General features: G+C 43.6%; 1 pseudogene; it reads right to left on the bottom strand.

Annotated features, from left to right (window-relative positions):
• Window positions 1-868: 868 nt before the first annotated feature.
• On the bottom strand, window positions 869-1,909 carry LOC126068805 (melanoma-associated antigen B4-like; annotated as a pseudogene).
• Between the last annotated feature and the right edge of the window lie 14,551 nt (window positions 1,910-16,460).

Genomic DNA, 16,460 nt, shown 5'->3' with positions numbered 1-16,460 from the left:
TTCCCCGTGCTTGTGCTGTGACCCAGTGTCCCGGCTGGGACGCTGCTCTCCCTGCTCCAATACTAGTCGCTGCCTCCCGGAGACTTCTCCTACCGGCTCTGTCCCACGCTGCCCGAGCGAACCAGGTGGGCCCCCTTCCGGGGTTAGTTCAGGGGGTGGAGCAGCTCTCCGTGTTTATGCCGTACCTGCGTCCAGTCCAAATCCCGGCGGGACAGTTCCCCGGCTGGGACGCTGCTCTCCCCGCTCCAAGACCTGTCACTGCCTCCCGGGGACTTCTCCCACTGGCAGTGTCGCCATGCTGCCCGCATGAACCTGCTGGGCCCCCTCTCGGTGTTAGTTCAGGGGGGTGGAGCAGCTCTCTGTGCTTGTGCCGTACCTGACTGGTACGCTGGCTCCAGGCTCTGAAAACAATCGCTGCTTCCCCGTATTAGTTCGTTCTCTGTCTCTAAATCTGTGTTTGTTGTTCAGGGTTCATAGATTGTCATGTATGTGATCGATTCACTTGTTTTTCTGTGTCTTTGTTGCAAGAGGGATCCGAGGTTGCGTCTGCCTAGTCCGCCATCTTGGCCCCACCTCTCTATTTGTTTTTAAAAATGCCAAAACTGTTACACTAATACATGGAAACTGCAATCAACAAGTAATCCATGTTATTCATAAGCTTAGCTTATGAATCTAAATAAACTTTCTACTATAAGGAAAAGAATTTTCAAAGTAACCCCCAACCAAAAAAAAAACTGAATGTTACCCATGTAGATGAAGAACAAAAAGATGAGATACATGTGCTCCTTCCAGCCTGAAATCTCCTCCATGACTTAGAAGGCTGACAGCTCTCCTGGAACACTAAGTGAAGAACCTGCCTCAGACTTCACTAGGGGTGGGAGGACCTGGTGGACTTTGCCCGGAAGTGGGCCGTGACCCTGGCATTAGGGCCAGCACCAGCCCATTCTCCAGCTGCTGCTCTCTTTGCCTCATCTACCTAGGTTTCTTCATACAGGGCTTGGAAAGCACGAGGGTCGGTATTATTGATCTTGACCAAAAACTCCAGGACTTTTTCCTCGTTTGCTTCAGTGTGGGCTCTGGGACCCCACAGGAATTAGTAGTGTGGAGGATCACTCTTGGGCACCTGCCGGTACTCCAGGTACTTTTCCTGCACCAAATCTTTGGTGATGAGTTTCCTGGGATCCCCAAAGATGAAGTGCCTCTTCCCATCGTAGATCCCCAGGAAACTCAGGAATTCCCAGATCTCCTCCTCCGTGGCCCGGTTGCCATTCATGTAGATGATGCCCAGGAGAGGCATCAGGAGCCCGGTCTTGGGAAAGCCCCTATCACCACTCAGATTCTCTTCCTTGGTGATCTCCAATTTGCTGACAATGGTATAGGATTGACCTGTGGAGTCAACTTCCTTCAGGTCAAGACCAAAGACCAGCTCCATGTGCTCAGAGGCTCTCCTCGGGATGTCAGGGAAGTGCTCCTTGTACCTTTTGTTGATGATCTTCAACATTTCTGCCTTTGTAATGGGCTCTTTCATTTCATACTTGTGCAGCAGGAACTGTAACAACATGCTCACTCTCCTGGTTACAGGGTCTCTTTGAGACCTCTCAGTGGCAGCTGGGGCTGCAGAGGAACTTGGCCCTCCCTCGCCTTGGCCCTCAGCCCCTCCAGCAGCTCCTGTGCCCGAAGCATCACCAACAGTAGCAGTGGTGATGGGCTGGACTCTTAGAGGCTCCTGGGGAATGCCAGCAGCAGCAGGGGAGCTCTCTGGAGAAGCCCTAGAAGGAGGAGAGGAAGAGGAAGGGGACCCTTCCTCCTGAGCTGCAGTGGCCTGAGCACCCTTGACACTGTGGGTATCACTTCGAGCGTGGCGACGTTTCTCACGTGCACGGAGCTTACTCTTCTGACCGCGAGGCATGATGACTCTGCTCAAGGACAGCAGGCAGGAGTGTGGAAGGAGGGCAGGTGATGAGGGCACAGTGGAGGAGGGAGGCTGAGAGGGTGTGCACCCCTGCAGTAGATAGATGCCACCTTGGCTTTCACAACCACTGCCTCTGCTGGATTCTTGAGGACATTGCTCTAAGATCCCTCAAGGCTCCTATTGTCCTGTCAGGACCCTATAGAGGAAACTAGAGGAAGAATTAGGCTGTAGATTGCAAGCCCTGCTTGGGGCTTACAGGGGTGACAGCAGGGCTGACGCTAGGGACTCTGTACTGGGATATTTGGGGTTCTTCTAAGTTCACTCTTAGGGCTATCATTTCACCTGCTGGCAGGGCCAGGGCACTTCCCCTACGCTACTCTAAACTGACACCTGAAATCCCTCTGGGACTAACACGCAGAAACTTAAGGAGCAGCTCAGCCAGCACTCCTGGCAGGGTGTCTCAGTGATGACAGCACAATGGGGCCCGTTCTGTCTGGGGTTCCTTAGAGGACTCCATCCTCCACCAGGGTCTTCACCATTATCGCCCCATTTCACCATCACACTGAGATGCCCTGGGAGTTAGTGAGTGCAACTCACTACATCACCATACTCAGGTCCTCCAGGTCTGAAAGCAGTGCTGGGGCTCTATGGTTCCCCCTTATTTCTGGGAGGAGTCACCTCATCATAACTATGTGTCCTCACCTTGACTCCTATGACAGACTATGTCTCCTGCCTCTGCCAAATACCCCATTGGTACCTGTTACTGTCGAGTCTATTCTAAGACAGAGTAGAACTGCCCCGTGGAGTTTCCAAGAAGCGCCTGGTGGATTTGAACTGCCGACCTTTCGGTTAGCAGCCATACTACTTAACCATTACGCCACCAGGGTTTCCTCTCCTGAATAAGGCTCTCCATTAATCCAAGGACTTTATGTCCCTGACACCATCTGTCCTTAAGAACAATCCAGGGGGCAACTCAGTCTCACACCTCTGACTGTGGCTCCCCTGGGCCAATAGCAGTGGGAGCTTTGTCTGCATCCTCCTCTCTTCTTTGGGGAGGGGAGAAAAAGTGTTAATTCCCTATTGCCTTCTAAAGGATTTTTACCTTAACTCCCACCAGTTTCTGGGATTCATCTATCTCCTGAGTTGGGCCTTTAAGGAACGCGCTCATCTCCCTCAGACACTCCAGGCAGAAGTCCACAGTCCCCTGAGCTTGCCAGATTTTTCCTAGGCTTCCAGGGCTACTGGCATTACCAGAGCCCACTGCAATCCTCCCCATCTGGGGTTGAGTGGTCCCAGTACCTCAATCATATCTTCCCTTCACTCTGTACCATTCCTGGAACCCCACCCTCTGCTGCCATGAGGCCACATCCCTCACACCAAAGACCACACCTTCCTGAGACCTCAGAGTTGAAAATCAGAGTAAGCCACATCCTTTGCAGGCCGTTTTGGGAATCCCAGGCCTGGCCCCGGGCGGCCCCAGAGTTCTCAATTGGTGACCCCTTCATTCTTCACTCAGGCTTCTGACCTTTTTCCCGGGTAGGACTTGGGATTCCTCCCTCCACTAACTTGAGTCCACTCGAAAGCAGGGGTAGGACTGATGGCTGGGACCAAGGCCCTCACCTCCCTAGACAGAAGTCGGGGTGCTGCACATCTGTCTACCCACTGCCTGGGGGCTCCCAGAGCTGAGAGCAGGGGTGGGTTGTGGACAGCCCCTCATCTGAGGGAAGGCATGCTCATTAGCCCTAAGGGTCCTCTCCTCACCTCCAGCTAGGATCTAGGTCTCCTCCCTCTTTAGAAGTAGGGTGCTTCCTTGAACCAAGTCCCGCTCGTCCCCAAGAATCTCCAGGCCGAAGTCGTCCTGGTGGCCTTGAGGCTGGCGGTTGGGGGAGAAACTTGATGGTACCTCCTCTGTTGTAGGTTAGTTGGTCCCCTTAGCTCACATTCAGGGTCCTCACCTGGACTCCAGACCAGTCCTGAGACTCCACCCCTCTCTGATGATCGGCCATGCCCTTCAGATCAGGGGTGACAACTTTCTGTCACTTCCTGTGGAGAAGACAGAAAGTCACAGAAGACAGGACATCAGGAAACCTCACATCCGGCCAAGACTAGAGGGGGTCCTCTTAGGGCCTAGGCTGTGGGTGGGGGCTTCCGAGGGCTGACAGCAATAGCGGAACACCTGAGACCCCACTGTGTGGTTTTCGGTGGTCTCTTGTGCTCACTCAGGGTCCTCACCTTGATACCTATCAGATCCTGGGGATTCTGCCTATACAGACCTGAGTCACCAGCTCCGAACAAGACCCTCACCTCGCAGAGACCCTAGAGGGGGCAGTCAGGGCGTGTCTCACGCTACCCCTGCCTAGGGATTCACAGGCGTGCCGACTGGGTCAGCGCTCTGAGAAGACCCTGTTTTGGGGATAGATCGCACCGTTAGCACTCAGGGCCCACATCTTGCCCCAGTTAAGCACAAGTTGGTCTCTGGGTGAGCCGTATATTCTGTGTGTTCATCTTCCCCATCCACACTCATGGATGTCCTGATCTTTGTTCCTGTCTCTTGGACTAAAGGCTTTCCAGGAAATGTCACACCCCTCCAAGTCTTGAGTCATCTGCCTCCTGGAAACCTTGCAGAGAATGGGTCCCTGTCCGAGAGTGATGTGAGATGGGGACGCTACAGCACAAGACAAAGAGCCTAGGATAGCGCTCTACCAAAAACCAAACCCATTGCTGTCGAATTGATTCTAACTCATAGTGACCCCATAGGACAGAATAAAACTGCCCCATAGGGTTTCCAAAGAGTGGCTGGTGGAGTCGAACTGCCAACCTTTTGGTTAGCAGCCAAGCTCTTAACCACTACCAGGGCTTCTCCTCTTGGGCAATCTCCATAATGCGCTATTCTGTTTTCAAGTATCCAAAAGCTGGTGTTTAATATATCTTGTCCAGTTTTCTAGTTGTTTATAGCAAGAGGGCAAGTCTGTTGCCAGTAACTTCCTCAAGGCCAGGAGCCTGTTGCTACTAATTTAGTAAAAACTCATTGCAACATAGACAGCTTTGAAACATTTTACACATTGGTTTCTTGCAGGGTTCTGGAAAGAACACAATTTTGTGTTTGGGGAAAGGACCTCAGAAAAGCTGTTTGTTTTAGCCTCAGGCCATCCTTCCAGAGACTGTACATTCTGTTTTGACTAATCTGCTCAGATTACCCTTAAATCCTTGTCTTATCCATCCAGCACTGGGGTACTCAGAAGGTGCAGAGAAGGTATGCAAAAAATAAGTCCCTGCTTCTTCGTCTTTCCTTCTTCTCTTTTCTTCCCCCTCCCCGTCTTCTTCGAGCCTATGAATAAGTATCTGCCATTTTACAACTTTTCCCAGCTTTAAAAGTACATATTATTCATTTCATCCATTTCATCGTGTTTCTCAAAGTATAATTATTAGAAAACAAATGCTGTTTTGTGTTAAGATGCATAAAACTGGTTCGAGCCTTCCTGTAATTTTGAAAGGTATGTTTGCTTTTTTTTTTAATCTTATAAAACTTTAGTCACTGACTCTATTTACCTGGGTGCCCAAGAATGCAACTCCAGTATAGGGACATTTTTTAGGCTTAGAAAAGAAAGTGTGAGTGTTAGAGCTCGTGTTTTATATTCATAACGTCAGTTTGTCTGCATCTTCTTTGTTGTTCGTTTATTCCCTAAAACAGGCTGGAAAGTTTCCAAATTCCAACGGCATTTTTTAATGAGATGGGGAAACAAATCACCAACTTCATAAGGAGGGGAAAGAGGCCCCAGATAAGTAAAGCATTACTGAAAAAGAAGAACAAAGTGGGAGGCCTCACACTACCTGCTTTTAGGACCTATTATACAGCCACAGTAGTCAAAACAGCCTGGTACTGGTACAACAACAGATACATAGACCAATGGAAGAGAATTGAGAATCCAGACATAAATCCATCCACATATAAGCAGCTGACATTTGACAAAGGCACGAAGACAGCCAAATGTAGAAAAAACAGCCTCTTTAAGAACTGGTGCTGGCGTAACTGGATATCTATCTATAAAAAAAAAAAAGAAACAAGACCCATAGCTCACACCAGGCACAAAAGCTAACATGAAATTGATGAAAGACCTAAATATAAAATCTAAAACGATAAAAATCATGGAAGAAAAAATGGGGACAATGCCAGGAACCCTAATACATGGCATAAACAGTATGCAAAACATTACTAACAATGCAGAAGAGAAACTAGATAACTCAGAGCTCCCAAAACTCAAACACCTATGCTCATCCACAGACTTCGCCAAAAAAGTAAAAAGATTACCCACAGATTGGGAAAAAGTTTTTAGCTATGACATTTCTGATCAGCGTCTGATCTCTAAAAGCTACATGATACTGCAAAAACTCAACTACAGGAAGATAAGTAACCCAATTAAAAAATGGGCAAAATATATGAACAGACACTTCACTAAAGAAGACATTCAGGTAGCTAACAGACACAAGAGGAAACTCTCCCGATCATTAGCCATTACCCAGTGCCGTCGAGTCGATTCTGACTCATGGCGACCCTATATAACAGAGTGCAACTCCCCCATAGAGTTTCCAAGGAGCGCCTGGCAGACTCGAACTGCCGACCCTTTGGTTAGCAGCGGTAGCACTTAACCACTACGCCAACAGTGTTTTGGAGAAATGCAAATCATAACTACAATGAGATTTCATCTCGCTTCATCAAGATTGGCATCAATTCAAAAAACACAAAATAAATATTGGAGAGGTTGGGGAGAGACTGGAACACTTAGACACTGCTGGTGGGAATGTAAAATGGCACAACCACTTTGGAAATTGATTTGGTGCTTCCTTAAAAATTGGGAAATAGAACCACCATACAATCCAGCAATCCCACTCCTTGGAATATATCCTAGAGAAATAAGAGCCTTTACATGGACAGATATATGCACACCCATATTCACTGCAGCACTGTTTACAATAGCAAAAAGATGGAAGCAACCAAGGTGCCCATCAATGGATGAATGGATAAATAAATTATGGTATATTAACACAATGGAATACTACGCATCGATAAAGAACAGTGAGGAATCTGTGAAACATTTCATAACATGGAGGAATCTGGAAGGCATTATGCTGAGTGAAATTAGTCAGTTACAAAAGGACAAATATTGTAGAAGACCACTATTATAAGAACTCAAAAATAAACAGAGAAGAAAATATTCTTTGGAGGTTATGAGAGGGGGAGGGAGGGAGGGAAATGGGAATTCACTAATTAGATAGTAGACAAGAACTAATTTAGGTGAAGGGAAAGACAACACACAATACAGGAGAGGTCAGCACAACTGGACTAAACCAAAAGCAAAGAAGTTTCCTGAATAAACCAAATGCTTCAAAGTCCAGCATAGCACGGGCAGAGTTTGGGGACCATGGTTTCAGGGGACATCTAAGTAAAGTGGCATGATAAAATCTATTAAGAAAACGTTTTGCATCCCACTTTGGAGAGTGGCACCTGGGGTCTTAAACACTAGCAAGCGGCCACCTAAGATGCATCAATTGGTCTTAACCCACCTGAAGCAAAGGAGAATGAAGAACAGCAAAGACACAAGGTAATTATGAGACCAAGAGGCAGGAACGGCCACATAAATCAGAGACTCCATCAGCCTGAGACCAGAAGAACTAGATGGTCCCCGGCTACAACCAATGACTGCCCTGACAGCGAACAGAAGAGAGAATCCCTGAGGGAGTAGGAGAGCAGCAGGATGCAGACCTCAAATTCTTGTAAAAAGACCAGACTTAAGGACCCAGGAGGACATGGTCCCCAGACCTTCTGTTAGCCCAAGACAGGAACCAATCCCAAAGCCAACTCTTTAAGACAGAGATTGTAATGTACTATAGGTTAGAAAATGATACTGGTGAGGAATAAGGTTCTTGGATCAAGTAGACACATGAGACTATGAAGGCAGCTCCTGTCTGGAGGGGAGATGAGAAGGCACAGGGGGACAGAAACTGGCCTAAAGGACACGGAAATAGAGGGTGAAGAGAAGGACTGTGCTGTCTCATTAGGGGAGAGCAACTATAGCAGGGTGTATATAAATTTTTGTATGAGAGACGGAGTTGATTTATAAACTTTCACTTTAAGCACAATAAAAATTTTTTAAAAAAAGAAGAAAAGAAATGAGTTTGCTCTGTAAACCTTCATCTAAAGCATAATTAAAAAAAAATTTTGGTTTCCCCACGGAGGAGGACAGATACTAATGAACAAGATATGAAGCACAGTGTAAGTGGCAAGGAACTGGAGTCACCTTAAAGAATTTTATTTTGGATCATAGTAAAAGTGTAGCTAGACAGACCCTTAAAGATAAAGAAAAGAGACTTGCATTCTCTTCATTGACGCATAAGTTACTGTCAGAGCTAAGACTAAATTTCTAGGTTTGTTTATATCTGTTCTTAAACTGAAGTATAATGGTCCAGAGCACAAGCGCTAGAATAAGATCTGAATTTCATCACTCATTGTGACTTACAGCAAATATCTTAATGTCCTGTGCGTCTGTAAAATGGGGTCAATAATATTTTTTAATAGGGTTGGTGTATGAAGTAACATATGCTAAAAGATTAACATGGAAGATTGTACATAGAAAACACTCAGTAAATTGTAGCTATCATTATTTTCTTTGTTCCATAAAGACAGTCCTATGTATGTTATTGCTTACTATTCTATGCATTATTGCTTAGCACAGTCCGTATCACATAGTACATTTATAGAATTATGTGTCAGTTAAGTGACTATTTGGTAGGAAATAAAATATTTGGCATTGAATGGAAGAAAATAATTACAACAGTAGCTAGAAGGGTTATATAGTTAATTACAGATTTATGTTGTGTAACGAACCATGCCAAAATTTAGTGGCTCAAAAGAGCCATTTATTTGTTCATGAGTGTGTGGTTTCAGTTGGTATGGCACATCTATGCACCATGTAGTGTTATCTGGGTTCACCCCTGAGTTTGTTGGTCAGCTAATGGACCAATGGCTCACTCACATATCTCTTGCTTGGCTGTCTGTCTTTCTCTTGGCAGGGGCAAAGGAGGTATCTAGGTCATTTAGCTATCGCCATCCAACAGGCTAACCTGCATTTGTTCACATGGGGTAGTGGTCACCTGGTATCTCTTCTCAAATCTCTACTTGTGACATGGTTGTTGTTATCCCACTGAGCAAAGCAAACACTATGGCCAAGCCTAGGATCACTATGGGAAGGAACTTTGCAAGGCATGGGCAACAGGGAGGGTAATCACTGTAGCCACTTATGCACAGGTGAAACAAAAACGTGCAAAATAGACGTCATGATATTTTAGCGTATTTACTGAAAAGGGAAAGTTGCAAATGAGGCAAGATAAACTTCTGAAAGGAATTGTTGAGTTTATAGAACAAAGAATTTTCAGGAGCCAAAGGGGTTCCTGGATGTCTCTTCTTCTAAAATTAAAAGGAGAGATGAAGTGATGGGTGTAAAGGGGAGATATGGCGGCTAAGAGAAACTAAGGCAGTTCACAACCTTACCAGTTACTGTTGAATTGATTCCAATTCATAGTGACCACATGTGTGCCAGAGAACAACTGTGCTCCATAGGGTTTCCTATGGCTGATTTTTCAGAAGTGGATTGCCAGGCCTTTCTTTCGAGGTGACTCTGGTTGGACTGGAATCTCCAACCTTTTGATTAGCAGCCCAATGTAAATGGTTAACCATTTGCACCACCCAGGGACTCCCGGTTCAAAACAACGTCCCTTATTAACTGAAGACTGATGTCTTGGTCATCTTGCTAGTTTCCTTTTAGCTTCTGTCTATTCTTTTGGGTGCTCCCTAAGACATCTAACCTAGGCCACATTCTACCAGAAATGCAAACATCTCCTTCATGTTTGTATTATTTTAAAAGACTCCAACCCTGGAAAGCATTTTAAAGTACATTAAACGTAACAGCACTAGAAAAGGTACTTTTTGAGAAAGCCTTCTTGTTGATTCTCCACAAATTCTAGATCATCTCAGTTTGACCCTGAGGTCTATCCAAAACCAAGCCTACCTCTTTCTGTCAAGCTGACAACAACTCCTAGTAACCCTATGTGTGTCAGGGTAGAACTGTGCTCCATAGGATTTTCAGTAAGTGATTTTTTTGGAAATAGATCACCAGGCCTTTCTTTTGAGTCACCTCTGGAAGGACTCAAACCATCAGAATGTTTCACCCAATGAATAAACTGCTCGTTGGGTTGTAGTCATGTAGAGATAGCCTTAGATCCAATTACCTTTTCCCAGTGTTCATTTATGAAGGATAGTTATTAGGGGAAAAAATCATTTATTTTAATATCTTTAAAAAGTTTGTTGAATTTCAAAATATATTACTTTCAAGGTAGGTTTAAAATTTTGTTAAAAAAGTAATACGTGTACCAAAAAAAACCAAAACCAAACCCAGTCCCATTGAGTTGATTCCGACTCATAACGACCCTATAGGACAGAGTAGAACTACCCCATAGAGTTTCCAAGGAGTGCCTGGCAGATTCAAACTGCTGACCCTTTGGTTAGCAGCTGTAGCACTTAACCACTACGCCACCAGGGTTTCCAATACATATATAGGGAACAAAAACTCAAATAGTAAAAAATCGTTTAAATGGAAAGAATGTCCTCTTCCCGAAAGACAACTACTGTTAAGAATTTTTATTAACTTTGGTGAAGGGTAAGACAATACACAGTACTGGGGAAGCCAGTACAACTTATTCAAGGCAAGGTCATGGAAGCTACGTAGACACATACAAATTCCCTAAGGGATCAGATTGCTGGGCTGGGGGCTCGGGACCATGGTCTCAGGGAACATGTAGTTGAAATGCCGTAACAGTTTATAAAGAAAATGTTCTACATTCTTACTTTTTTGAGTAGTATCTCGAATCTGAAAAGCCCGTGAGTGGCTATCTAAGATACTCTACTGGTCTTGCTCCTTTGGGAGCAAGGCAGAATGAAGAAAACTAAAGATTGGAGGGCAAGATTAGTCCAAAGGACTAATGGACCAAAACTACCACGGCCTCCACCAGAGTCACTGCAGTACAACTGCTCTGATGGGGATCAACAGTAGAGAGTCCTGGACAAAGCTGGAAAAAATAGTAGAACAAAATTGTAACTAATAAACACACAAAGAAGACCAGACTCAGTATCTGACAGAGACTGGAGAAACCCCAAGAGTATGGCCCCTGAACACCATTATAGCTCAGCACTGACATCACTGTTGAAGTTCACCCTTCAGTCAAAGATTAGTCAGGCCCATAAAACAAAAGGAGTTTAAATGGACACACCATTCCAGGGGCAAGGACGAGAAGGCAGGAGAGGACAAGAAAGCTGGTAAGAGGGAAACCAAGGTCGAGAAGGGGAGAGTGTTGACATGTTGTGGGGTCAGCAACCAAAGTCACAAAACAATATGTGTATTCATTGTTTAATAAGAAACTAGTTTGCTCTGTAAATCTTGATCTAACATACAATAAAAAAATAAAATAAAAATTTAGTTTCCTGATACAGTAGGACAGATACTAATGGACAATATATTAAGCAAAGTGTAAGCGCCAAGGAAGTGGAGTCAGGTTAAGACTTTTTATTTTGGATCATAGTAAAGACAGGCAGGCCAAGATGGAGGAGTAGTCAGACGCTTCCGGTGATCCCTCTTGCAAAAAAGACCCAAAAAACAAATGAAACGATTATATTTATGACAAGCTAGGAGCCCTGAACATCAAAGGCAAAGTTAGAAAATGAACTGAGTGGCAGGGGAACGGAGAGACAGAGCAGAAGCAAAAAGGAGTTGCCGGACCTGAATCACCGGGAACCTCAGGCACCATTCCTTGGAGCGACTGCAACAGGGCTGGAGATAGCAATCTGGACACAGTTTCCTCAGGGAGAGGCAGCCTGCCGCACATCCTACACACACCTCCAGAACCAGGGAAATATGGTGCTCTTGGCAAAAGCTAAGTACTTCTGTATATTTTACCCCCCCCCCCCATACCAGCTGCCAAGCTGGATTCAGTGGCTGTCAATTTCTCTGGGCCTGAGATAGGCTCTGCTGAGCACTCTGAGCCATTCTCCCTGCCTTGGAGACGGAATGAATTCAGAATTGGGGGAAAAGATAATCTGCCAACTTCGCTAAGCTAGGGATCTTAGGAGAGAAGCGGCTCTGTCCAGGCATAAAAGGTCTATGGAGTTTGAATACCTTTTCCCCCTGCATGGACCTGTGTGGGCTTATTTCTAGAGAACAGGCCCTTCTTGGCAGACTTCAACTGTTTCAACTGTGTGGTGGAGAGATGGGTGTTTGATGTTTGACACCACCTTGCCTATTAAACAGGGTCCTCACCTACACCCACCAGGGGCCTAAGGACTGGTGGCTCCATCCATGTCAACTAGCCACCCGTGACAGGGATCCAAGGATAGCTGGTAACTCCCAATCTTTGCAACCAAAAGCATTGGGTGCCCAAGATCCATCTGCAGAACCCACCCACCTGTGTGCTCTAGGGAACAGGGACATGCTTTCCTCAGAGACACGTGGGGGACGATTCTCAGCCCCCTGGCTTGTTCAGAGTGTGACCCCCTGCTGCAACTAGATACTGGTACCTACACCAATCACCTCTGCCCCTCTGAGACTGTAGGACAGAGCTTGTACCATAAATTTGATGATCATATACCTGGACACCTGAGCTGAATCCATACAAGAAAAGTGAATGGACTCCTAGGCTGATATACCTGATAACAGCTCTATCCATCTGGTGACAGGACGTCAGAGTTTCAAAGGAAAAAATAATCAAGCTAGCTCACTCAAGCAACCCATTTGGGTAGATTGAAATAAAACAAAACAAGATACTAGGGTACAGTAAGGAAGCATAAACTAATACAATAACTTATAGATGGCTCGGAGACAACAGTCAATATCAAATCACATAAAAAAGCAGACCATGATCACTTCAAGAAGCCCTCAATGCAAAGAATCAAAGGATCTTCTAGATTAAATGCCTTCCTGGAATTACCAGATGCAGAATACAAAAGATTAATATTCAGAACTCTTCAGAACATCAAGATGGAGATCAGGCAATACACAGAACAAGCCAAGGAACACACAGATAAAGCAGTTGAAGAAATTAAAAAAGGTTTTTCAAGAACATAATGAAAAATTGAATAAGCTGCAAGAATCCATAGAGAGACAGCATTCAGAAATTCAGAAGATTAACAATAAAATTAAAGAATTAAACAACTCAATAGAAAGTCAGAGGAGCAGAACTGAGAAAGTGGAAGGCAGAAATGGTGAGCCTGAAGATAAAACACGTGGCACCAGTATATTCGAAGAAAAATCAGATAAAAGAAATTAAAAAAGTAAAGAAACCCTAAGAATCATGTGGGACTCTATCAAGAGAAATAACCTACCAGTGATTGGAGTACCAGAACTGTGAGGGAATACAGAAAATACACAGAGATTTGTTGGCAGAGGACTTCCCTGATATCGTGAAAGATGAGAAGATATCTATCCAAGATGCTCATCGAACTCCACATAAGGTAGATTTTAAAAGAAAGTCACCGAGACATAATCAAACTTGCCAAAACCAAAGATGAAGAGAGAATTTGAAGAGCCGGTAGAGATAAACAAAAAGTCGCCTACAAAGGAGAGTCAATAAGAATAAGCTCGGACTACTTGGGAGAAAGAAGGCAATGGGATGACTTATATAAAGAATTGATGGAAAAAAGTTGCCATCCAAGAATCATGTATCCAGGAAAACTGTCTCTCAAACAAGAAGGTGAAATTAGGACATTTCCAGATAAACAGAAGTTTAGGGAATTTGTAAAAATTAAACCAAAACTACAAGAAATACTGAAGGGAGTTCTTTGTTTAGAAAATCAATAATATCAGGTATCACCACAAGACTAGAACAACGGACAGAGCAATCAGATGTCACCCCAGACAGGGAAATCACAAAAATAAATCGAGATTAAAAAAACACTCAAAAGAAGGAAACAGTGATGTTATTATGTAAAAGAGGACAACATTAAAACAATAAAGAGGGACTAAGAAAAATAGTCATCATACATCTTTAATATGGAGAGGAACAAAAGGTGATACAAAGAAATAAAAGTTAGATTTAATAGGGGTAAATATTGAGGTAACCACAAAGGAAACAACCTATCCTATAAACAACAACAACAAAAAATTTTTTATCCTATACATGAAAATAAAATACAAGAAAAAAATAGAGACTCAGCAGAAAGAAAATCAACAACAAGGAATATGAGGAAAGGACGATATATAAAGATAATCTACTCAGCATGTAAAATTAAGTGGGAAAAAGAAGCTGTGACCAACACACAAAAAAGACATCAAAATGATAGCACTAAATACATAAAGAAAAAAATACACACCTATCCATAATTACACTGAATGTAAATGGACTAAATGCACGAATAAGGAGACCGAGAGTGGCAGAATGGATTAAAAAACATGATCCATCTATATGCTGCCTACAAGAGACACACCTTAGACTTAGAGACACAAACAAACTAAAACCAAAGAATGGAAAAAAAATATATCAAGCAAGCAACAATCAAAAAAGAGCAGGATTGGCAATATTAATTTTTGACAAAATAAACTTTAAAGTTAAATCCATCAGAAAGGATAAGGAAGGACACTATATAATGATTAAAGAGACAATATAACAAGAAGATATAACCATATTAAACATTCATGCACCCAATGACAGGGCTGCAAGATACATAAAATAAACTATCAGAATTGAAAAGTGAGATAGGCAGCTCTGCAATAATAGTAGGAGACTTCAACATACCACTTTTGGTGAAGGACGGGACATCCAGAAAGAAGCTAATTAAAGACACGGAAGATCTAAATGCCACAATCAACCAACTTGACTTCATAGACATATACAGAACACTCCACCCAACAGCAACCAAGTGTACTTTCTTTTCTAGTGCACATGGCACATTCTCTAGAAGAGACCACATAAAGACCACATATTAGGGCATAATGCAAGCCTTAGCAGAATCCATTACACCGAACTATTACAAAGCATTTTCTCTGACCATAAGGCCATAAAAGTGGAAATCAATAACAGAAAAAGCAGGGAAAAGAAATCAAACACCTTGAAACTGAACAATACCCTTCTCAAAAAAGACTGGATTGTAGAAGACATTAAGGATGGAATAAAGAAATTCAGAGAATCCAATGAGAATGAAAACACTTCCTATCAGAACCTTTGGGACACAGCAAAAGCGGTGCTCAGAGGCCAATTTATATCAATAATTGCACACATCCAAAAAGAAGAAAGGACCAAAATGAAAGAATTTTCCCTACAACTTGAAAAAATAGAAAGAGAGCAACAAAAGAAACCCTCAGACACCAGAAGAAAACAAATAATAAAAATTAGTTCTAGGTTTCTTTATACCTGTTCTTAAACTAAAGTATAATGGTCCAGAGCAAAAGCGCTGGAGAAAGATGTGAATTCATTCCACCACTTACTATGACTTAACGCGAATATCTTAACATTCTCTGAACCTCCATGTCTGCATCTGTAAAATGGGGCAATAATAAAGTTGGTGCATGAACTAATGTATGCTAAAAGATTAACACGGTAGACAGTACATAGAAAACACAGTAAATTTTAGCTATCATCATTTTCCTTGTTCCATAAAGATACTTCCCATGTGTGTTACTGCATACTACTCTATGCATTATTGGTTAGCACAGTCCCTATCACATAGTATGCTTATATAATTAAGCGTTAGATAAGTGAATATTTGGTAGTAAGTAAAATATTTGGCAATGAATGGAAGAAAATAATTAAAGCAGAATATAGAGGGGTTATTAGTTAAGTAAAGATTTATCTCATAGAACAAACCATGCCCAAATTTAGTAGCTCAAAACAACAGCCATTTATCCATGAGTGTGTGGTTTCAGTTGGGATGGCACATCTCTGCAGCATGTAGTGTTGCCTGGGTTCACTCCTGAGTTTGTGGTCAGCTGATGGTCCATGGCCTCACTCACATATCTCTTGCTTGGCTGTCTGTCTTTCTCTTGGCAGGGGCAAAGGAGGTATCTAGGCCACTGAGCTCTCACCATCCAGCAGGCTAGCCTGCATTTGTTCACATGGGGTGGTGGTCACAAGGTATCTCTTTTCAAGTCCTACTTGTGTCATGTTTGCCATTATCCCACTGAGCAAAGCAAGCACTATGGCCAAGCCCAGGGTCAGTATGGGAAAGGATTTCCAGAGGCTTGGACAAATGGGAGGGTAATCAGTGTGGCCATTTATGCAGAGGTGGAAAAAATGTACCAGAGATCTCATGATATTTGAGCATATTGACTGCAAAGGGAAAGTTGCTGATGAAGGAAAGACGAATTCATAGGACCAAGAATTTTCAGGAGCCAAAAGTGTTCCTGGACATCTCTTCTTCTGAAACTAAAGTGAGAGCTGAAACGATGGGTATAAAGGGGAGACATGGCCCTTAACAGAAACTAAGGCAGTTCACAGCCTTACCAGTTACTGT

The sequence above is a fragment of the Elephas maximus genome, chromosome X (genome assembly GCF_024166365.1).
Source record: "Elephas maximus indicus isolate mEleMax1 chromosome X, mEleMax1 primary haplotype, whole genome shotgun sequence".
Taxonomy (NCBI): domain Eukaryota; kingdom Metazoa; phylum Chordata; class Mammalia; order Proboscidea; family Elephantidae; genus Elephas; species Elephas maximus.
This window is presented reverse-complemented; position numbering and strand designations above follow the sequence as displayed.